Raw genomic sequence first — 24,292 nt, forward strand, 5'->3', positions numbered from 1 at the left:
TGAAAAAATATTCTCGAAAACTGAAATACTTCTGAAACTTTTCACAACGATTTGTGATCAGTCCTTTGGAAACCGCTTCATGTATTCTATTATTTGGGCGTTAAAGGTGTACTTGTCCATGGGCAAGCCTAGCTATTGAAATGAAACCAGAAATCCCTAAACGACAGAAAATGATCATATCTTACATAGCTTAACAACACACAAAAACTACTTTTTAATCAGTTAAAAAACAAAGATCTCTATGGATCTCTGTCTGTAGGAGAGGGTGACTCTAACCCTAAACTCCTGCTTAGTGCAGCACAAAACAAACATAAAATGATGAATGTGCTGCAGGTATTTCAGTAAACAGATACACTTTTCACTGTTGAAAGACAAAACTAAGTGAAGTGCTTCGTGTAATCTGTTAACTAAGTTTAGCAATCATCCTAATAGAGACCTCAGGTGCAGACACAGGGCCCAGAACAATTCACCACCACAGTCAATGCTACCTCTGAGGGACTCCTAATTATGACAATGAAGCTGGTGGCAGATCATGCTCCAGTTACTATTTCTGATGGCTCTATTTTGCAGCAGCATATAATTGGCGTCACGTCTTGTTAAGCACAAGTGATGAAATCGGTACCACAAGAACAAAATCAGGTCGTATGAACTTTTAAACAGTGTTTGTACAAATGCAATTGTGAACCCCACAATTGTTGAGCAGGAGCTTATGTATTTGTCAACTGTCTGGCCTGTGAGATAAATATTACACAACACTTTATAACGACACAAATGTTGTGCCCAGTGAAGCTTGTCTCCATCCCAAGATGTAATCCTCTTTGATGTGAGTGATGAGAGAGAAACCCAATCCCATAAAAAGGGGTTTCCTCTTGTATAGTGCAGAATGTATTTTTGGCCTCATGTGGAGGACGGGTGACAAAAAGTGATGTGGGCAGCTGTTTTGTCTATGTATGGACATGCTCAGATGCATACACCCACATTTAATCAATTGTACGCTGCCTTCTTTGTGTTTGTAATTCAGGGTTAAAAATACTGCCGGCAGTCTTCACACAGTGGTCTGCATGGTCATCCTGCAGGCTCAGTCCCACATGGATATTTATGGTCCTGGTGACTAGGGTTGATGCTGAAGTTTGTCTGTAACAGTGTTTCGAAAACTTTCTACTTAAAGTTGACTTTGAATGCCAAGTCAGATTCACAAGGTTGTTTAATTGTGTTTTTATGGGACACTTCCTGATTTAAAATTGTGTTTTTGTCAATTTTAGACTGTATATAGGCAACAATGCTTATGTTTAGACAGGTTTCAAAATTGAGAAATGTTGCTTTTGTTAAATGATAAAAAAAGGAAAAACAAGTTTTATATTCCTCTTAACATCACTATTGAAACTCGTGTTTCATATCAGCACAAGTATTGAAAAATGTCAAATGATACCCAGCCATACCAGTGTTGACACCTCACATATGGGAAACAAAGAAGAGGCCTACTCTAAAACACAAATTCATAACAAGGAGGCCTCAGGCATTAACAAAGAAAATCATTAAATTGCACCCGAGTGTAAGATTTATGTTAAATCCAAATGCAGGCTTGTGTCTAGGCAGAGATAGCTTTATAACTATGTACTGTAACCTAAGCTTCATAGCTTCATAAAAATATAACATTTTTGCAACTTTTGTCTTGTCTGTTGTGGCATGTTCAGTTCGGCTACAGTGCTGTGAGATGGACTAGAGGTAGGTTGGGTGGCCAAACTATGGCCCAGGGGCCAGGTACAGCACTCTGCCTGGTCTGCCTCTGTGAATTTTTAAAAATAAACTAGAATTTGGCTTGAGCATATTTCTAATGAATACAAATTTACACATCCTAGGTTAAACCTTTGATGTTGCTGTCATTTTGAACAACTACTACACAACAGAAAGACACATGGAGTATGGTTAGCGTATTGTGGCGATCGCTTTTGCGCACATGCCTACGTCACACACAACACACACACCCAGCAATCAGCTCAGGGCATTGCTAAGGAAAAGGCACAGTCTGTCCTGAGTAAGCTGGTAAGCCTGTCTGTTAGAGGCTCACTTGGTTTTATTTTTATTTGCCAACTGTGTTGAACTTCGTCTGCTGGTTCCTTTAAAAAACCTGGTTGTTAGTGATAAGTAAGGTGTCGTGTATTGAAAGACATGGGTCCTTTTGTGCATGCAAACATGCATATAATGTACGTGGGGCTCAGTGGGTCCTCTATTGCTTGTCTCCAGATGGTTCAAAACGCTGCTGCAAGTCTTTTAACTGGAACACATAAATACGAGCACATTTCCCCCATTTTATCCTCACTCCACTGGCTGCCTATACAACAAAGGACATTTCTTGTTTTGGTTGTATTGATTTTATTGTATGGTTGTTATTGTTTTTATTTGTATTTTATGGGTCGTGTGAGCTTTTGTATTTAGTGTATTTTATGTATTAATTTATTGTTTTACTGTACAGCACTTTGTGTCCACTTTGGATTTTTAAAGTGCTCTATAAATTAATTTTGATTGATTGATGTTTTTGTGTAAATATATTGAACATGGAATGACAACATTATTTACATTAAAAGATCCTAAAAGAGCCTAAGTGAGCTGAATGTTATTCCTTCATTTAGTGCATATATTTCAAAAGTGGCCGCTAACATTTCTGAGTGGCAGATGAAAAAATACTTGCCTGCACCATAGACTGTATATAAGAAATGGACGTAGTCATCGTCACCCGTTGGTTTGTGGACTGCCGTTTTGAAGCCTCGAGTTTGGTCGATAGGGCGCCGCCATGTCGAGTTTTTGCAACCAGGAAGTGCCTGGAAGTGACGATACGGCGGAGCTCACGGCCGTGTGCGGAGCTAGCTAGCTTGCTTAGCTAGGTGCAACTGTAACACGTCATTTTAACAGAGCTGATAACTTTGTCTAGCGAACAACAGTCTTAAAACTAAATGTACTCACCAGTGAACAGCCGACGCTTATTAAGCTTTTTCAATGGTGCTGGTTAAATGCCAGTGCCGAGGGTACAAGTCGGCTCTAGCCTGATTGACAGGTCGCCATGGTAACGATTTGTCAATCATAGATGATCCGGCCCTGAAACATACTCTGATTTGTGGTCTATTTTAAAATAAATGGGACCATAATTTACTAAATCAACATCATTTTTTATTGAAGAAGACTTGAAACTAGCGACTGAGACCATAAACTCATCTGGAAAGTGTTAACTGGGGTAATTATTCAGCTGAGAAGTAGGGTAATTTTTTCCATTATTTCTAATGTAGCCGGACTTCTTTTTGCAACCAGAAGAGTCGCCCCCTGCTGGATTTTCAATAGAATGCAGGTTATAGGGACTTCCGCATCGGCTTCATATTGTAGACAGGCAGGCAGCTTCCCGCTTGGCCTGCACACAATCAAAAGTTTGACGACCACTGGGCTAAATGCTCAGTTTGCAGCCTAATAATGTTATGGTCGTGTATTGTGTTCAATGCTACAGAGGAAATCAAGTTCCTATTTACAGGATGAAAATCATTAGCAGAGCGATCTGTAGTCGACTAGCTACGTATGTTACTACGTTAATATTACTTTATCCAGCTCTGTCACAGCTGTCTTCGTTTTTGTCACTGTATGTGGAGCCAATATCAGACAAAAGTCCATTAACACGGCTGCCGAATGCAAGTTTGCTGCTGGGTTCCTGTGTGATAAAACGACCATCGGTGTGTCTTGAGTGGTACTTAGAATCTTATGTATCGCTCTGGTCCTCTACTAACCTACACACACACACTCACCTACATGCCTTACCACATACACAGATATCTGGACCCACAGATAGTGTGGTAGCCTAAATCAGTTGTGCTCCACGCTATCTTGATGAGGACAGGTAGAGTGCATCCTTCACTGTGGTTCATACCCCTTTCTTCAAGCTTTGTTGGCCTGCCTGTCCTTTTGGATTTCAGCCATTTCATGATAAGGTACCCTCATGGTTATGTCTGCCATCTTCCTCGCTCTCCCCTCTGTTGTTACACACACACACACACACCACCCATACTTGCGTCACACACACACACACACACACACCCACACCCATACCTGCATCACATGCTTGCAGATTGTTGAATGCTTTGATTGTGCTAAGAGGAGATAATAGCGGTTTATCAGCTAGAGTTATTGATTACTGATCGGTGCCAAAGTAAATCAACTCTATGGTATCTGTGAAAGAGCAGTTGCCTGTTGTTATTTGTGTGTGTGTTGTAATAGCTGGTTGTGATTGACCCTTCACTTTTATAAAATAATACTTCTATATAATAATTATTGGCATTTCTAAGTGGACGAATCCTTTTTGAGACTGTTTTCACGCTTTGATATGTGGACCTTGATCCCAGGGTGGTGCATTGCTCTACAGTGCAAGTGTTTCACTCACATTTGCCCGATGCGCTCGTCAATGTCACTTTTTGTGAGTTATTGTTATAAACATTGTTTGGTAATCTTGTTTACATAAAGTGTGGTGTGGGTTGTGCGGGTGGTGCTGATGTATCGCGTAGCCGTCCCTGGTTCAAAAACTACAAGTCCCACATTCCACAAGCCACAATGCGCCAATCACAGTAGAGTCTTCTGAGTCTTTTCACTCATCACTGTGATCACTGTTTTAAAAAAAAAAGCTGTGTCCATATTTGAAAAGCTGTTTTCAGTGTGTCAGATTTAAAAAGCTTTGTCAGTATTTTAAGGCCATGCCCTTTCTCTTCCCTGGTCCTCCACTGGCTTTCACATCATAATTGCACACAAGGACAAGGAGCATAGCACTGTGTTGCCCTATAATTATTAGTCTTTATTAAAATGTTAATAACTTTATTAATCTTAATAAACATATTTTATATTAACCAAACCAGCCCTACCAGATCCCAACATCAGCGGAATTCCATATAAGTTGAAAGATATAAATTTTAAAACTACATTTTAGTTACACCTTTAAACCAGTTTTATTAAAACATTTTCATGTGGTAAGTGGGGCCTCTTTTAAAAAACAGAATCAGCAATTTAAGAAAATAAAGCATGCTGAACTGATAAAATACAATCAAGTGAGATTTGACAACAGATTTTTCACTTGACTTTTGTATGTTTTAATTCTTATTTTAGCTGTGTTTTACAAAAGCCCAGCGGAACCATTAAAGCAACTCTGCTGGAAGTCAAAGGAGAAAGACACAGAGGCATAGTAGTTCACCTCCAACTCCTGTAGGTAGTACGCTTATTCTATCATCTCCTGTGTTTTTGTGCTTGTAAGATAACACTTTCAGTCATACTGTTGCTGATGTAGGATCAGTTCTCAGATCACATGGGCATCTAAACTTCCCAAACTTTTTCCAAAACAGATCAGGACTGATTTCCTAATATACTTTAAATATGCTTCACACCAGTGTTATGGAAGTGAGGAAGGAACTGTGTCTCGACATGCTTGGAATGTTTGAGTGAACTGCTGATTGGAAGAAAGGGTAATGGCGCCCTCTATTGCTCCTGAACAGACACTGTTGTGGTTGACAAACCAAGGAAAGTGCTGGACTTACTGAGGTCATCAATGCCTCCTACCTTTTACACTTAAAACGCTTACTGTAATGCATGCTGTCTCAGACTCAGTGTTTAACTAATACTTAAGCTCCAGCTGCCTGTCCCTTTAAACACCACATATGATATTGGTGCAGGGAAATACAGGAGCAGATGCAAATATTGGCAACACCACATGACAAAGGATGTGACCTTTTGTAGTTACTAGCCCACAGTTACTAAAGTGGTAACACAGACAAGTCATATTTTATGCCTTTTATTTTTCACATTTATCAGAATCAAAATCCGCTCAGATACAACTTTATTGCCAAGAAGGTTTTACACAGGAATTTGCTTTGGTGACTAGCTGTGTGGCAATAGATTGTATTACCTATTTAGATATAAAAATAAAAATAGGAAATAAACAAGATATACAAGACTGTGTGCAAAAAGGCAGCTATTTACATGTGCATCAGATTTGTATTATGGACCGCAGCCTGCCATAGGGGAGTGGTTGAAACAATTTGTTTAAACAGTTAGTTTGTGTGTGAGTGTGGGGATCACAAGGCAATTAAGAGGAAAAACCGTCTGTATCCAAATCACTGCAGATTTTGAGACCAATTTTTCAAAAGGTATTTCGTACTGCAAGGTGGTTTACATCGTCAACACAGCGTTTTACAGTGAGATATTGAAACAAGGCATGAAACGGACAAACAGAGACTAATGGCAACAGCACAACATTAAAACATCAGAAACAGCTGCTGAAAAACAAGTCACATTGAAAGAGATGGTTGATGAACAGTGAATTATACACTTTCAGAAGGGTACCACAAAACTTTGATTGGGCTCCTCTTGCTAAGTCCACACACATGGAGTGAAGCAGAGGCGAGACAGGTGAACTACTCGAGTTTGCAACATTTGAGTCCATGATTGCTCTGTGTAATTGTGTTATGGGCAAGAAATATGAGAGACTTTGAGGACACTCATCTGTGCAAATACTTCTCCTCTCATGATATTCCTGTTTTCCAGAATGATAATTTCCCTTTACATGTGACTGGACAAATTGGGGAATGTTTTTATGAGACAGTTTGTCTCCTATATCTTCCAAAATGACTGGATCTACTGTTCACAGAACTCTTATGGAATGTAGTTTAGCACACAGTGTACATTTGGTTTCCAATTCACCCTCATCTGTCAAAGAGCTTGAGATTTCCCTTCTTGAAGAATGGTCTAATATTCCAAAAGACGCAGCTTAGCACACGAATGACATGCGTTCCAGCACAGATTGAAGTTGAAGATTGATTGATTAAAGATACCACAGTACTGTCCAGCATGTGGTCCTCTTTTCTTTTGAGGTGTTCAAGTTTGTGCTACTGTTACCAATAAGTCTTTTGTTACCGCGACGGATTCAACCAATTCTTTTCATCACTGATTGATCCGTCAATTATTTTGATTAATTGTTCGCACAAAAAATACTCAGTAATGTGATACTTTTACATGATATATGACAGATTATTTATTGCCAAGCTATTCATCAAATACAATAATCCATTTCACCTCTAGTTAACACTAGCACTTGCTTTAGAGATGTAAACATTGACAACAAAGGGCAACAGCCTTGACAGCATTCTTCCCTGATGAATTCTAAGGCAATTTGAACATATTTCTGTTGCCTGAAAAGTGATACAACTTGAAGGTGTTATAATGTGAAACCATTGCACTTGATGCTGAAACCTTCTACGGTCTTGTACCAAACCGCATCACTGTTGTTTTTCCAGGTATATCAAAACTGGATGCTGAACCACTGGGTTCCCAGAAATGATACAGATAATGAAATTCTGTTTCATGTCTCTTATGGCACAAGATTCAGTCCCTAAAATTCACTCATGCGCCCTCTGGGTGGAGCAATGTAGTCACCGATCAGCTCCTCAGCTCATCTCAGCTGCAAATTACTACAGTTTATTCTAACTGTAACTCCACTGAAACAGTTTTTTTTCTGTGAGTCGTTTCTCATACATGACATTAATACACTGCATTCTACCTTTGAAAGTAACAGCCATGAATAAAGATTTGGGAGTATGAACTTATATTAGATAAACATAATTTGCTGTTGCAAGGCTTAATATGTACCATGCAAAGCATATCAGATGCCATCGTATTCAAAGGGTCAACTGAGGTGACTTACCCAGCACGGGAAATTCCTTTATTCATTTGATAAATATTTTAGATCGCACGCTTAGCTGTGGTTTGTTTTAAGAGGCATTAACAAGCTTGGTCATATAAGAGGATGTATGGGAAACCTCTGGGCAGTTGAGGGCAAAATGAAAGTGGTAAATTTTTCTTTGTGGTATTTGAGGCAATATGTAATAGCATGCAAAAGCCACATCAAAGAAGTGCACAAGTTTAATGGTTTTGTCTGATGAAAGATCACTGTCTTTTGTTCTAGCTTGTTTATTGTTTACAATCATTTTCACTCCTTTAAAACCAAAGTAAACTCTGCGTCATTGATGAAAGTATTTGCCCTGGCTATTAAAACCAATAATAACGAGTTTCATCTTATTTTCCTTTTCTTTATACCTTTCATAAAATCAACTTCCTTACCCAGATTAACTTTTCATGGGGATTTCACAAAGGGTACTTCAACAACATCCTCAAGGCTCAACACCAATTAAAATGGTTTAGTATATGCAATATCAAGTCAATTCCAGCAAAACGCCTTAAATCTCCCCCATCTTTTCATAGCAGGTCAACATTGGGAGCTTTTTTTCAAGTTAGTTTCTGTTGATCTCTGTGGCACTTTCTGGTATGCAGATATTTTCCCCAGTATCAGACACATCCACCCTGAAGTGGTAGGCTGGATGCGCTCTCTCTGGGGAGGCAGGCCTAAGGAAGGGCTTAGAATACCTCTGAATCAGGTTGCACTGTGAAATGTCATAGTTATGCCTGTGATGGATCATGGCACAGTTGGCCTCTGTCTGTTCTTTCCTGTCTTTGACTAAGAAAACGTTTCCCTCTGTGCTCAGTCGTTTATGAAAGCCCCTTTGCGCAATACTGCCATACACACATCTATCCATCAGCCTTGGCTCTTATTCTGTGTGTGTGTGTGTGCGCGCACCTTTGTTCTATTTATCTGGTGTCCATCTTTTCCTCCGGTAAAGTATGATTTTGTTAGTAATGTGGAGTCATTGTTCAACTCATGCTCTTTCTGGATCACAACAGGCATAGTCTCACATGGTGTTAATCTGCTCTGCTTTCATGTAATCGTTTATGTTATCATTTACCTGGGGTAATTCCACAAGGACTGTTATGCTAGTGGGACACTTTTCATATTGTTTATTTGCCGTTCTGTCTACTGTATTTTTAGAGTTACAAATTAGGTCAGTGTAGAAGATCAGCCACGTAACTGTGGTTGATACCCTGCAGTGAGGTTTCATGATACTGTTTCAATAATTATCTCAGTGAGACGTTCAGATTTGACACCATCCAGTAGGTGTCAGAATAATGCAGAGCAAACATGCATTGAAGATGAACTGAAGAGGTGATTGCATACAGTTGTTCCTGAATAATATTGTTTTTTCTCCTGGTTGTTTCCCAAACATTTTTTTCATACCACCTTACCAGTGTCTCTTAGTAGATGTCAGTCTTAATTTTCTACAACAAAAATACAATCAGCTGTTAGTTTAAAAAGTTAGCTCAGTTACTGGTACTGGTATCCTGTATTGACTTTTATGCCTGTCCCTGTGATGAAGAATGATACGTCTTTTGTGCCCTTTGAAGTAGGAAAAACATGTGGAGTCCATTGACTTTAGTCCAACGCTCCCTGTGTGGGATTTAGTCGTACAGTTTGTATAGTGGTAGCCTACACACACATGTTTCTCTGGTCCAGCCCATAGCCCTTTCTTTCTATCTTCACCATCTTTCACACACATGTACACTGCAGTCTGAAAGTATTAGCACAGTGACACATGTTTTGTGGTGTTGGCTCTGTGCTCCAGCACATTTGATCTGAAATGAAACAATGACTGTGAGGTTAAAGTGCTGACTTCCAGCTTTAATTTCAGGCTGTTTACAGGCACATCACTGTATGAATCGTAGCCCTTTCATACACACTCCTCCAAATCTAGGGGACGTAAAATAATTGTTCAAGTTAACAGAAACAAAGTCATGATATTTAATACTTGGGTACAGATCCCTTGTAGACCTTTGTATCTTCCCTGGTGTTGATGTTGTAATGATGTCTAAAGTTTAGGGTCATTGTCTGGATTTATTGTCCTGAATTTGGTGTACTATATATAAAATGGGTTACGAGTTGTACACAACTCACCCCATTACACGCCCTTAAATCTAAAGTCAGCACTGCAGTCTTGTAGTCACTGTTTTTGTTTTAAATCCAATGTACTGGAGTACTCAGCCAAAACGATGACAAACATGTCAACGTCCTAAGACCTTCTGACACACACACACACACACACACACACACACACACACACACACACACACACACACACGTCAGTTGGGTGTCGCTGAACCACATTGTCTCCTGGCCAATGCTCAGTCCTCACCCTGCTATTTGCATAAGGGATATGCGCCATGTAACACTTGTATATTAGACAAGCACATGTTTAGCATTCATCTTGGAGTCGGCAAGGTAATCAGGTCACCAGATCATCTAAATGAAAACCAGTAATGCAGACATCATCATTAGAACATCTGCCATACCTTGATTCAGGAATAGACTGCTGCTGCAAGATATTTTTTAATTTTCTGTATCAAAAGAACATATGACACCTGTATTACACGGTGAAGGAATAGAGTCCTGCTCTCAGAGCTTCACTTGGGTGGGTTTGGACCAGTAGAGGCCACAATCTGGTTCTGATTTACTATTGCATAAGCGCTTTGAGACGGTTGTTTTTGAGATGTTTGCTTTGTAGGGAAAAAAGCTAAGGAAAATAAAATAACAAACAAGAGAGAGTGGTTCCAAAAGCAAATGTGGTGTGTAAACAGTTCTCGGGGTGGTGTTTGATTGTTTTTCACTCACAACGGAGGCCATCTAGCCACCCCTCAAACCCCCAACCACCCCATCTCTCCACAATTAGTGGGAGGTGAACGGGTTTAGTTGGAGGGTTGAGGGGGAGCTGGTTAAAATTGGTGCCCATAACAGTCCCCCTACAATGGAGAGGACCCCCTCAAAGGATGGATAAACAATGTACCTGAACTAAACAGCAGGCAGTGATAGAGGCATTTGCCAGGGAGATGGACACAAACTAGTGACGACGGGGTGAGAAGAGGTAGGTGAAAGTGGATTTGAGGTTTTTGAGGCTGGCCTTACAAAGAACCCGCCAGTCACAACTGAGGGGCCCAAAGCGTGTGATTATTAATTACTGATGACTTCCCAGCCTTTGAAAATCAGGGGGCCGCAGACATCAGATGTGTGGAAGAGGCAGAGGAGCGAAAGGCCTGTCATTACCATCACAGAAACAATGTTCGAATTTGGCTGTCATGCATTTTTGCCTAATTGACTGTTTTGATGCAGATTTTTATTTCTTCTCCATTTTGTTTTTGAGGGGGGGCACTGATGCCCCCCACTACCCAGTCTTGATGAGGAGAACTTGGTGGGCTTTCAGTTTTAACCCAGCAAGAACCTTCCGGAGGTTCTTTGATGGCTAGAAAAGCCACTGGAGACCTCAGGGGCCTCATTGGCCTCCATTTATGTATCGGCATGATAACACTCCATTTCTGTTTCCTTGACAAGAAATGACTGAGGAGGAAAAGTAATGCATGAAAGGCATACAGTGTGTGCAAGTGAATGTATGTGCTATATGGAGTGTGTATGTGTCTGCAGGGTGGTAGTTTTTTGTGTGTGCGGCTGCAATGAAAGGGGGAGGCCAAGGACCCACCAACCACATGAGGGGTCTCATAATTTGCATAATTAACTGTTGACACTAACTGTGCTTAATGAAGGCCTATTGAAGTCATTTACCCTTTTACACAGCCAGCCCCTGGGAATGAGACAGAGGCTCCTCCGGCAAAGGTTAAAACAATGTGTCTGGTCAACTTCCGACAAACGCGCCCAAACGCCCCAAAGTCTCAAAGATTCATGCTCAATAGATAAAGTTATGGCACAGATCAACCTGCGATTTCCCAGACCTAAAATACCGCCAGATGTTTGGCTTTGGCGTCACATCCTTCTACAGAATTTGCCCAGGCACTTTGATTTACTCTGTAAATGCGAGCTAATTTGATAGCAGAGTTGTGTAACACGATCAGATTGTTTTCAATATTGTGGGCATGGTTACAGAAACTATTGTCAGTAATAGTGTTTACTGTAATCTGTCTTTTGAAAAAAATTTACTCATACAGTAAGAGGAAAGGTTTCAGTAAAAATGTTTTTGACCTCCCACCTAGTTTGCCTTAATTGTCTCCTTATTTCCTTTTGTTTTAGGTTTTGTTTAGTTTTTAAGACTAAGTGCATCCAGCAGGAGATGGCACAGTGTTTAGTCGATTATGTTTTAAAGTAACCATGTAAAATCAATACCATTGTCATATTGCAGACTATTGTGAATATTTGCCAAACATTTATGAAGTACATATGGGTCAATTACCCTGCACAATGTTATACATTTAGGCCTGTAACATAACATTATGCTTGAATGTATATATTATAGATAGTGTTGTTGTGTGTGGGGTGCATGTTGTATTCAGGTTGCATGTGTAAGTCTATTATTAGAGGAGGGTGGCACCTGCCACTCATTAAAACGCCAGAAATCAAGTGAAAGCCCACAGTGTGTGAACTAGAGGTGTGTGGTTAGAGAGGGCTGTGGCCTCTGCTTCTGTTGTGGAAAACACACTTGTCAGACCACTTAGTATATGGCTGTGATCCCTTTATACAGCCTTGTAAATAGGATCATTCACTGCTTAGTATTTCAATTAAAAAGAAGTAAAATCTGACACCCTGACAGCATTTACACCATATTTCATGTATTTCAAAGATAGATTTATTGTTTTCATTCTAAAATTAAGCTATTTTTAAGACAAAATAAAATGGTCCAACAAGTTTTCTGAGATCAGTAACTTTTATGATGTGTGTTTAAACAGATAATAGTCATCAGTCTAAAGACAACAATATAATGTAGTACATTTACATATTTACCCCATCTCAGTAGACGGATGGTTGAAATTGATCTGTTTGTGTACGTTTAACAACAAATATTCAATAGTACAAAGTCCCACACGTGAGGCAAAATTTGTCACTGTAAAGTCTCAGACGTCACACACCTGTTCACACCGACGCATACCTTGGACACAGACTTTCTGACATGGTCAAGGATGCATGTACACAGTAAGCTATGAATACAAATGTGTGTCCCTGACTACAACGATGGAAGAGCTAAGCAGACCTCCTAAATATAGTCAGATTCATATTAATTCTGTAAAGCTGTAAAAGCCATATGCAAAAGTGTGTTTTGGCTGTTCAGTAACTGTCACCGTTTCCCATAGATAAAAGGAAATCTGCCCACAAGTGGTCACTTATGCATCTGAGACGCATTCTAGTGCCAGGTGTGAACTGGAATCTGGACACAAGACACTAAAAAAGGTCTTCTTGACCTTGGGGCATGTGTGCTACTGTGGCAGTTGGACACATGTTGAGTTTCACCTAGCCATACAACTGTATGTATCTAAGGCACCTGTGGAATATTATGGAAAGGATATGCACAATAAAAGACGAGTAGCACACAATTTGTAACAATTACTTGAGGAAGCATTTTAAGACAATAAGGAGACAAAAGCCATCTGTTGCAAGAAGTTGTCAAATGTCACTGTCTCTGATTTGTTATGACTAATTTCTTCTTATGCCGTTGAAAACTGTTCCCTTAATGTCTGACAATAATCAGGGGTGATGACCCTTCTCTTCCTGAAAATGTCCCTCTGTTTTTAGCTTAGCATCACTGTTTGTGAATCTCTCCTGTGAATGGCTTTTCCATTTTGTTGGTCTTAAAATCCTCAAGAGGCCCATCTACCATCCCTGTTCAGCGTTTGTAGAATAGAGGGTTTTTCACTACATGTCTATAAGTTGTCACAGGTCACCGAAAAAAGCTTTTCTTTTCTCCTCCTTCTTAATCTGCACACTTTGACATGTTCAACAAGGTCATTGGGGATGTTATGAATGATCACTGTGGCCCAGCCTTGTTTGTATGATGTGATGTGAGGAATAGTTCACTCTATTAAAGAATCAAAGATTTTCCATATCCTATGAGAATCTATTTGCATTGAATTGAATTGGCTTCCCCCTACCCCCACTCAGCAACCTAATTCTCAACTACTGCACAATGTATAAAAACAGATTTATTGTTCGGTTGGTCCCCATCAGGTTTTCTTTTTGTCTCAAAGGGGCCTAGAAATAGTTGATGGGGAGGGGTCTTTCACATTTAATGACAATGTCCTTAAGCTTGAAACTTTCCCACACTTGTTTCAGGGAGAATGGGGGCCCTAAGATTTGTTTTTATCAAAAATTGAGTTGGTCTGCGATAGATGCTGTATGAAAATGTGCCATAACTGATGTAAGTGGGACAAGTTCCCTCCCCCTCCACCCACCCTTTTTATGTCTATGAGATGGGGCGCCCCCCCAACCCCCCACCCCCCTTGGTTCTTGCACACTGGTTTCAGGGCCTTCAAAAGGGGGCCCCTCAAGCTTTGATCCTCTACATGGGTGCGGAAAAACATCTTTTTGCCCTACACTGTGCCCAGGAAACCAAGGTTTTTGCCGCCGCCGTATGCTAATGTCGCCAAGCTAATCACCCGTCCCAGTTACAAGATTTATATACCATAATGGCACCCAGCGGTACCCCCACAACCCCTCAGTTCTGTGGCCCCCTTATCTACCCTCCGGATGTCCCATGGAGCAAAGGTGTCTTCTGTCTGTGAATGCATCTGCCTTGCCACCACCTCAGCCTCTTGCTTTCTTTTACAAAAGAGGGTAACATAAAAACAGACCTGTGGGTGGGCCCATTAATGCTGTCCCCCTCATTCTCTACCTAATGTACTTTTCCAGTAAATGTCATGAGGATCTCCAAGGTAGGCTCCAGACAGATAAATGTGTCGGGAAAGAAAACTGTGGCCCCTCAGTCCCCTCCGCATTTCTACTGGATCTGTTGCTTGTATTATATTTCTCTTATCAATATCTTACCCATCAAACCCATTTTATTTTCTACTCAACAGAGCTCCTTCTGTCTGATGTCATACAATGAAAACACAAACTCATTTATTCTTCCTTCCTTTTGCTTCCTTTCTGCCTGTTAAATTTCAAATTCTAGTTGTGTTAATGGGGGACATGGAGCTTATGAACTTTGTTGATGAGGGGGCATTTGCAAGAAACAAAGTGTAAGTGGTAAGAATAGGGAAACACTATTCAGCCCTAGTCTGTGCTGTGGCCCGCTGCTGGCCCCTCTGAATGGGCCAAATGTGGAGCCCGTGCAGTGCTGGCTGAACCCGCCAGAGCTCTTGGATTCGTCCCATGTTCTCCTCAGGTGAACTCTAGTCCTGCTTGTTGAGAGGGAGAACATGTTCTTTCCAATAAAAGGACTGTAACTCAAAATTAGGTGTATGTGGTAACTACTTTTGAAACTACACTTGGATATAATGAATGTGAAAAATGGAGGTAAACACTAGCTTGGGTACTGAACAAAATAAACTCAACACTCAAAGCTGTGCAACAGCAGTTTTGGATTTGAGCAAACATCATTTTAACACAAGCTTCAGCGGGAGAGAGGGAGAGAGTTATTGATGCTTTAAAACCTTAAAAGGGCAGATTTCAGTATTGCTCTTCTATCTGGGAATCTTACGAGATGCAGTCTTTTTGGGGATTAGTCTGTCTCAGAGGTAATCAGTATGAATCATTACATGTCTTCCTAGACACAGTTAGGAGAATGTAGGTGGCGTAGGTTTGCTTTGATTGACAAATGGCAGTTTTTGTACAAAATGGGCAGGTATCATGCTCTACAATAAAGTAAAGTTCAAACAAAAGCTTAAATTGTGGCCATGGATGCCTTCATTCACCTGTTACAGCAAAGCTTTAGTATTTTGTGCATTAAGAATATTTTTTTGATTGCAATTCTCTGGGTTCCAGATTAACACTTAACTCTGGTGCCATTAAAATGTTCAGTTAGTGGGGACAGTTACAGAATTGGGAGATACAGGTGGAGCGTGTACTGTAGGCCTAAAACCAGATAAGTTCCTAAGGAAAATGTCTTTTGCAATGCACATTTTTTGTCTACTCAAAATTCTACAGTGAATGTTGTTTCTCTGTGTGTATTGATAGAGAAGGTAGAGCAGACTCGCCTACATATGCATAGCAGATATATCAACAGCATGTCAATCCCGCCTGCTAAATTCCTTCTAAGACCAATAAACATTTTCTTACCTTCTAAACATACACATTTTGTGACTTTTTACCATCTTACATCCTCAATCTTTGGTTTAATGATTTTACAAACTGTAGTTTTGTTTTCACTACTTCATGCTACTGTACAATCTGTTGTGCTTTTCTAATATAATCTACTGTATATTGCATTAAACATTGACGTACACTGTAATAAAGATTTTCATTGTACGGGAAATTATCCATAGCACTTAAATATATTATAGGTAACCTGTTGTTTTAGGATTTGCCCGGAGCAAGACCGGAATACTGTCATTGAATTACAAAATTAAATTTTAAGTTATTGTTCAGGTATATCAGGTCGAAACCTTTTGGAAAGGCTTTAGGGATGGTGCACTTTGTATACTTTTTGTTTGTGTGTGTGTGCATGTGAACCATAGCAGCGGGCACTTACTGCCACATCCAGATGGTGCTGGAAACAAACAGGGCTACTCTGTAGGACCCCTCAATAGAACCGTCTAGACTGGTCCCTGACCAGACAGATACAGCCTCCCATCAAATTAGCGTTTGTCAGATTTATGGTAATGGTCCGCAACAGTCTTCCTGTCAGTGACATCAAGATTTACAGCACTGACACCAATCCCTACCCCCCTGCTACACAAATGCACGCATACACATATACACCCTCCTCATCCTGAGCACTCCCTTTATCCCTCTCAGTCCTACAAATGCACCCTCCCCTGCTCCATCCTTCATTTCTTAGCCTCTGCTCATTGCTACTGAACAACTCTTACCCACCACCAGGCCTTGTCTATGCAACTAGGAGGAGAAAGTGTGTGTGTGTGTGGACGTCAGGGAGGTTAGTAAGAAGGCTGAGGCCATGAAGTCCCACAGTCTCCCTCTGTAAAAGCATCACAACGCCAGTGGGGAAAAAAGAGAACCACTCGGGGTGGCAAAACCACCCAAGCCCCCTCTGCCTCCCTAACAATGGGTTGTGTCAGGGTTTTCTGTTAATCCTCTGTGATGAAGCTTGAGTGTTTTGGGGGTGAAGGTTTGGGGAGGTTGAGGTGGTGGTGCATAGAAGCTTGAGGGTCGTGTTAAGTTGGTGTGGTTTGGGTGTGACAGATACCGAGTGGTCGAGAGTTTAACGGGTGAGGAACAGAGGAGAAGGAGGGATACATTATTAGTGCGAGTGGAAAACTGACCAGGAGCCCCATGTACGCAGATTAGTGTCGCCTCCTCTTTCATGTCAGCATTTTTGAGGTGGTAACCCGATCCTTGGGCTCTAGAACTAGTGAGCCCAGTGGGAACGGCTCCCTGATAGATATCCCGTCCATTCTCAGCCCAAATGTTTTTCCAAGGCTGCTACTCTGCCTTTGATCTGGCCTCCTTCTCAACCACGCAGGGTCACAAGCTGCCATGTCAGGCCAGATAGGAGAAGGCCAACACTGGAGCTGCTCACTGAAAAGGGGAAGAGAAAGTGAGAGGGGGAGGCAGGAGGGTCTGTTGTTCAAAAATCTTACACCATAGTCTAGACCTGTATAGGTTGTCACTTTAAAAAGTGGACTTTACGCTCCAGTTGGTCACATCTAGTACTGCAACTATCGATTATTTTCATAGTCAATTAATCTGTTGATTGTTTTCTTGATTAATCGATTAGTTGTTTGGTCTGTAAAGTGTGGAAAATGGTGAAAAATGTCCATCAGTGTTTCCCAAAGCCAAAGATGACATCCTCAAATGTCTTGTTTTATCCACAACGCAAAAGTATTCAGGCTACTGATATAGAGGAGTAAAGAAACCAGAAAATATTCACGTTTAAGAAGCTGGAATCAGAGAACCGATTTAATCGATTATCAAAATAGTTGGCGATTAAATTAATAGACAGCTATGTTGACAACTAATCGTTGTAGCTCTAATCACCTCAGCGAGTCAGATGAAACTCCACCTTGCAGCTCTGTTTAAAAGTAGCAGGCAGTACTCTTTTGTTTTTTTATATTTTCTTTCTGTTTTCCTGCTTTTTTTGGATCACTGTGTGTGTGATCACTGTGATGAAACAGATTTTTGTGGTATTGTTCTGGTGTTTTAGGCAGGCTAGATGTCTGAAAAGTGTGTTATGTTATATAGTGATTTTGGCTTATTCGGTTCTGTTAATTTAGTTTCTTTAGTTAAATCTTTTTTTTTTCTTTCTAGAAGACTACCTTTTTAGTGCAATAGATGCAGTGTGTTCCGGCAGAAAGCTGGGGGGGGCGCTCTGACCTCACTCTGTGGCTGTGTGTGTGTGTGTGTGTGTGTGTGTGTGTGTGTGTGAGCTTGTCTCCTTGTCCAGACACCTTAGCGTCAGGGCAATAGTGTTCGAGCTCTGAAACAAGGGCCAGACAGACAGAAGTGGGATGAATGAATTGAATTGGGTAGTGGGGGTGATAGGAGAGAGGGAGAGAGAGAGAACGAGCGAGCAGATGTTGCTTCAGAATAAGGGGATGATGTGCCTGCAAAACAGTGACAAGCAAATCAGCTTTAAAACAGGGTCTCCCCGTGCACACACACACAGACATGGAGGCATAATGGGTTGTGGGTTGTTTTTTCAACTTAAGTAAGACACAGTCTACTTCACCAGACGGGATGTTGAGCTGGTGCAGACAGGGTCATCTTATTACTGCTGCACGTCTGTCATTTCATTCTAGGAGGTCTCTGATATTGTGTTTTCAGATGTGAAAGTCGACATATGCATCATTCACTGCAATAAAACATTCCACACAACTGGATGTGCATTGTCGAGGCGTGGAGTGGGAGTGACGCGAATCCCTCAAATGTTCCAGTGTACTCTTTCAGTACGTGTGTGTGTGTGTGTGTGTGTCTGTTTGTACAGGGATCTATTTCTGATGTGGGGGTAATGAATGGCACCTGTTTACTGTCCTTAGTTGGCCATCATTTTTGAAGTGCACTAGATCTTGTATTTCATCACCCTCGGCTACAGTTGAAAGCGTGTCACAGTGCTCCCTGACAAATTTGCATTTTGTTTGTTTTATCTTGCAATTGAGGTTTTAAAAAACAGTCAATCATGCTTGTAGTGACAAGCACCGTGCCTCGGGTATCATCTTGCCTACGCCCTCGGGGAGGAAAATGTGCTGCCACGAGACGCAAGTGGTGGCAGCGATGGAGGCTGGAAGGCTGGTGGAGGTGGTGTTATCAAAACTTCAGGAGGACTTGAGCAACAAAATGTCTTAAATGTGTTACATAGCGGAACAAAGGGCAGTGGATGGTTTTGGCGAGGTGTGGCGGGGGCCTGAAGCTGTCTGTGGTTGGCGCGGTACAACTAAGCATGGGAAGAGTGCAGTGAGCAGCCTTGTGTGCCTAGCATGTCTCTCTCAGACCTTAACGAGAATGGCATGCAGTGCGCCCCACACACCCCCTTCACTCACTGTACTGAGCCACCCTGTGTCCCACCGTGCACCCCCCATCCAGCTTCAAAGCGGCAAATAACAACAACAACTGAAGGGGGGAGAAGATGAATGAGGATGAATGAATGTGCCCCTTCCATCCCCCCTTTGCCCACACATCCCCTCCACCTCCCCTGCACCCCTCTACCCTTCCTTCCATTCCTGACAAACTGCCTTCCTGCATGCCCTCCACTCCCGCCCTCCGTTTACCCCTGGTTTTGCAGGCCTGTGTTATGACTGTGGCCGGTGTGTATTACACACATATCTGTTAGCGCCGCTCCTCCGTTGGGACGCCCATATAAAGGACTGTCATTTCCAAAGGTCAGGAGTGAGCCCTGCACACAAGTGTTGTCCCGACACTTGGTCTGGAAAAATAAAAACGCCCTGCTTGCCTGTCTGTGTGCTGTGTCGGTCTGTCTTTCTGTCTGTCTACGATGGCTGTGACTCCCAGAGGCAAGTGTCTCGGATATCCTTTCCCTTTTCTCCTCCTCCTCTCTTCTTTCCTTTTCTAGGTCCACTGTTGTTGGGAAATCAAGAGTCCCAGCTTGTGTAAATTGACAACCAAGGAGGAAGTCATGGTTTGCTTTCTATTGGAAATGCCTGGCGGTACATGCGATACCACAGCTTTACAGACGTTATTATACTCATTAGCACCATCGCTGGGCCGAGTGCAAACAGTTCAAGCATATCAGTTGATGTGTAACCTAATTTTCAAGAGGAAGTGTACCACGCCACAAGCGTCTTGAGCAAGGACACGACCTACTGCGTTTGTTTTTGTTGTAAGTGCACATGGTTTGTGTGTCTGAGGCTTATGCTGAACAAAGTGTATTTAAGAATGAGGCTGGCTATGAAGTCTACACCTTGGCAACATATTTCCTTTAACCATAGTGTTCAGGTTACCAACAAAGTGAAAAATGTAGGCAACCTTTATGACCAATTGAGGTGACTCAATTAATGTGTATGGCGTATGTGCCTGCCTTGCTGTTGGGAGTTTTCGGTTGGCAGTAATGATGCTAATGAGAGAGGTCAGTCATTGATGATCACTAATAAACCATGTTCTCGATATTTCAATATGTCTTTTCCATCAAAGTACCTTTCCAGGTCAACATTTTCCCCATACCTTCTGACATACCACACACACTGTGTTATGTCTGCTTGCTCCAGCACTCACAACTATTTCATAATGTTTTTCTATGGCTGCGCCATTAGAAATGGAAACGTCTGTCTTCATCATTATTAATATAATTCTCTATGATTCAGCCTGACATATTTGGTATTTTTGGAAACAAATTTGTAATAATGCACCCCTTCTTACTGCAACATTTTACTGTTGAATGTTCTCATCTACCACAGCAGTTGTGTATAAGTGTGGAATAAAATTTGGATAATGTTAGCCAAACATCTGGATAGACACAATACTATGTAATGATCCCCAAAGACTGCTAACCTTTTCTGGGCAAGACATTGGATTAATTATGTGGTTAAACCAATTATGTGAGTATTCCAGCAACAACATTAGTTGATGCTGCACACCTGTTTAGATGTTAACACTGTGCAAAAAACCAGTACTTGTTCTATTACTTACTGGCATTTTTTATATATGTTCCTAAGCAGAAAATAAAAATGCACCTACACGCAACATATCATTCTTGCAGCTTCAAAATACCTAGTATTTGTTGTCACAACTGAAGCAAGGAGAAAACCACTCCATAGAAACTGTGAGCTTGTTGGGGTACCTCAGCTTGGAACATGATGTCATGCCACTGCCCATTTTCCTGTCCTGTGGTGTCTCAACGGTAGCCAGAGAGTACGAGAGTGAAACACGAACTGGTCTGCTGCGGTGGTAGCGGCTTCCCTCTTACTCACATTTATTACCTCTAAAAATACAAAGTGGTTTTCTAAAAAGAGCCTGGCTCCTGTTCTGTCTGACTACGTCAGGTGAATTTGCAACACGATGGGTTATGACTCATTGACAAAACAGTTTTCCTCAAAATTTTTCAACTTCAACTGAACCTGTCAGTTTGTAGTGGCTGACCCCAGTGCCTTGATGTTTTTCCACTTATGTACTGTCCAGATAATCATGGCTATGTCGTTAATAGTATGCAAATCATCAGACAGGTTACTTGAAGTCTGAAGGCTCCACGTTGGGGTGTGTACTCTGCATGTGTTGTGACTTTGAACATTGTTTGAAGGAAAACATTGGAGAAAAGGGAACTTTGGTTAATTATTTTCCTTTCATGCCATTGATATCCTTTTAAACTTTGAATATTGGCTCTCCCGTCATTTACTTGAGGCTAAATTCTATTAAGCTCAGCGTCTGTAGAGTTATGGTGGTGCCCTGACCCATCCTTACACAATGACTGGCAGACCAGCAGCAGTATGCTTGAGCTCTGGGCCACTGCCAGGAGGCCCAGTTATGTCACCCATTAACTGTCTTGACATCAGATTGGACCCCCCCCCCCTTCTGTCATGCATCTTATAAGGAGACATTCATCTGAAAAAATGCAGCCTCGCTATGTCTTAAGTGATATTTATTTGTCCGTGTCTCATTTACATAAAGCCTAGCTAATCAGCTTTCACAACAACAGTGAGGTAATGTCTCGGCAGGTCTTTCAGGGAAGTACAATTAAAACATGTCCAATCCTATAAGAGGCAGCCAATCAATAGAGTCTAGGAATGGCAGACTTTTTATGGAGAGTGTATTGGCAAGGAGATGCAAGGTTTTTTTTTTTTCTTTTAGATTGCCCTGTTTTTAATGCACATTTAAGGCACATGCCTTGTAGTAGTTTTAATAGTAGCCTAAATAAACAAGGAGGTAAAGCTGACAGGCCTCCATAGGCACATGTTTTTCTATGCGACTGTACATGTGTGTGTGTGTGTGTGTGTATATATAAAGTGAGAATATTTTTATAACTCACGTCACCTCCGCCCTGTGTGAACGTACTGTTAATCACTTAAACAACATTTAGGGAACTGTTGACTTGTGTATGTTGAATTCGATTTCCAGTTTTAATCTCAGCTATCTGTCTGGATGCCTCGGAGATTTATGGAGGTAGTCATCATAGGACAGTCTCGTTTGAGCTCTCAGACTCAGTGACACAGCACACTGACTCTCAGATCATCGAGTGTGGGGAGGGGCATGTCTAGAGGTAAGCAAAGGCCTTTGAGCATATTTATTTTTCTCCTGTGAGCCTTTTGACCAAGCTCTCCTCGTCAATCTTGTCCTGTCAAAGAGGGCCAGAGGTGGGAGCTTCCATCTCTGTCTCTCTCACTGGGGCCACTGTGTACATAGGGACCCCAGGGTCGGGCATTAGATGCCCCCTTTTGTAACTGTTGAGAAATCTTCACTGTACGTGGAAGGAGAGGTGGTGGGAGTTGTCCTGTCTGTCTGCTCCCACATAACCAACCTTTTTCTGTTGCCTTGTTTGTCATGTACACTTGGCCTAGCAAGACTTTTAAAAGGTGAATAAAGAACACCGCTTAGCAACATCATAGCTACTCCAGTTCTTCCATCTGTCCTTATCCCAACCCTTTGCTTCTTCTGAAAATTAACTGTCAGTTTGGGGGTATTGACAGCTGAAGGGCCAATTTCATATTCTACTACAGAAATCTTTACATGTAGCTTGAGGGAAGGGGGGATAGAATGATCTCATCAAACCAAGCTTTTACATGTGTTCCCCCATCTGACACACGTGTGTTTCTGATCTTACCGCTTTTCTGGAAGAGGAGAATGTTTCCTGTTTGAGGAGACTAGCGGGTTCACCAAGGAGTCGGGGGGGTCGGGTTGCTCCGCCGACGTCTGGTTCTGTTGAAGCAGATTCCCCACATCTCCATCAAACAGCAGCTCTGTTTTGGCACGGCTCTGAAAACTGACCCTGCTTGGTCACTGATGGTGGGGGGGGGGGCATTTGCCAAAAGCTGACTTAAACGTTAATACATAATATTTGTCTATTCTCATTTGTTTATATGTGCTTCTCCTCACTGTGGTATACATTTTTAGAGGTATGGCACACCAGGAGACTGTGCGTAGAGATGCACAGCAGTTCATGGACACTTGCGCTTGTGTTTCCCTTCCTGTCAGAGTCTTTGATTGAACAGAGTAGCAGTCTGTTGAACAGGGTCGTCCCTGAAAAGAGCAGTAAGCAATCTTGTGTTGATGTTCTTCAACTTGAAATGTGATCTAGTAGATGGGGGAGAGAGAGAGAGAGAGAGAGAGAGAGAGTGTGTGTGTGTGTGTGCACGCGTCTGCCCTGTTTTGTCCAGACTGGTTCCTGTCTTGCTAATAAAAGAGATCTCTCTTTAGTTTTGGATACTGATCTCTCCACACAAGTTTAAAGATCTCATTCACGGTTCACACTGCATTTGCCCCTTAATGTGTCACAGTAGGCCCTCAGTCCCAGGCCGTGATTCATGGAGTGACAGGTCTGCCTCTGGCCGCCTTAAAGGCCCAGTCAGACAGGGTCCACACACACACACACACACACACACACACACACACACACTCTGCAGATGAAAACGTGTTGCGCCAGTGCTTATGCTCTCTAACACTCATATTCCTTTTTCTCATTTTTCTACTTTCTACTTCTTTTACTCTGCATGACATGATTGCATTCAATCATCAAAGTAAAACATCTTGTGGTTTTAGTATTTGTCACTGCTCTTTTTTTTTTGTGTAATACTCTCTGGTAGAACATGGTTAAACATTTAGCTCCTCTTACATCAGCTGATCAATCTGGAAGTGTTTCATGGACCAGATGCAGTTTTTGACATACATACATAGTAGGGTTTCCTGATTTATCATATGAAGAGAGCCTTGCAGAGTTTAGAGAGGCACAACAGTGTATTCCAAGAATATTCACTTATAGAGCAGAACTTGATTGATTCCAAATGCAGGATCTTTACCCCCTCACCCCCCCATCTGTCTCAGGTGCATTTGGTCTGCTTTTCC

At 41.6% G+C, this 24,292-nt stretch overlaps 1 protein-coding gene across 2 annotated transcripts in view; it reads left to right on the top strand.

The window, feature by feature from the left end:
- arl15a (ADP-ribosylation factor-like 15a) overlaps positions 1-24,292 on the top strand; it is a 106,471-nt gene that overhangs the window by 16,369 nt on the left and 65,810 nt on the right. The gene's annotated exons all lie outside the window — the stretch shown is intronic.

Source organism: Micropterus dolomieu, linkage group LG21, assembly GCF_021292245.1.
Source record: "Micropterus dolomieu isolate WLL.071019.BEF.003 ecotype Adirondacks linkage group LG21, ASM2129224v1, whole genome shotgun sequence".
NCBI classification, from domain to species: domain Eukaryota; kingdom Metazoa; phylum Chordata; class Actinopteri; order Centrarchiformes; family Centrarchidae; genus Micropterus; species Micropterus dolomieu.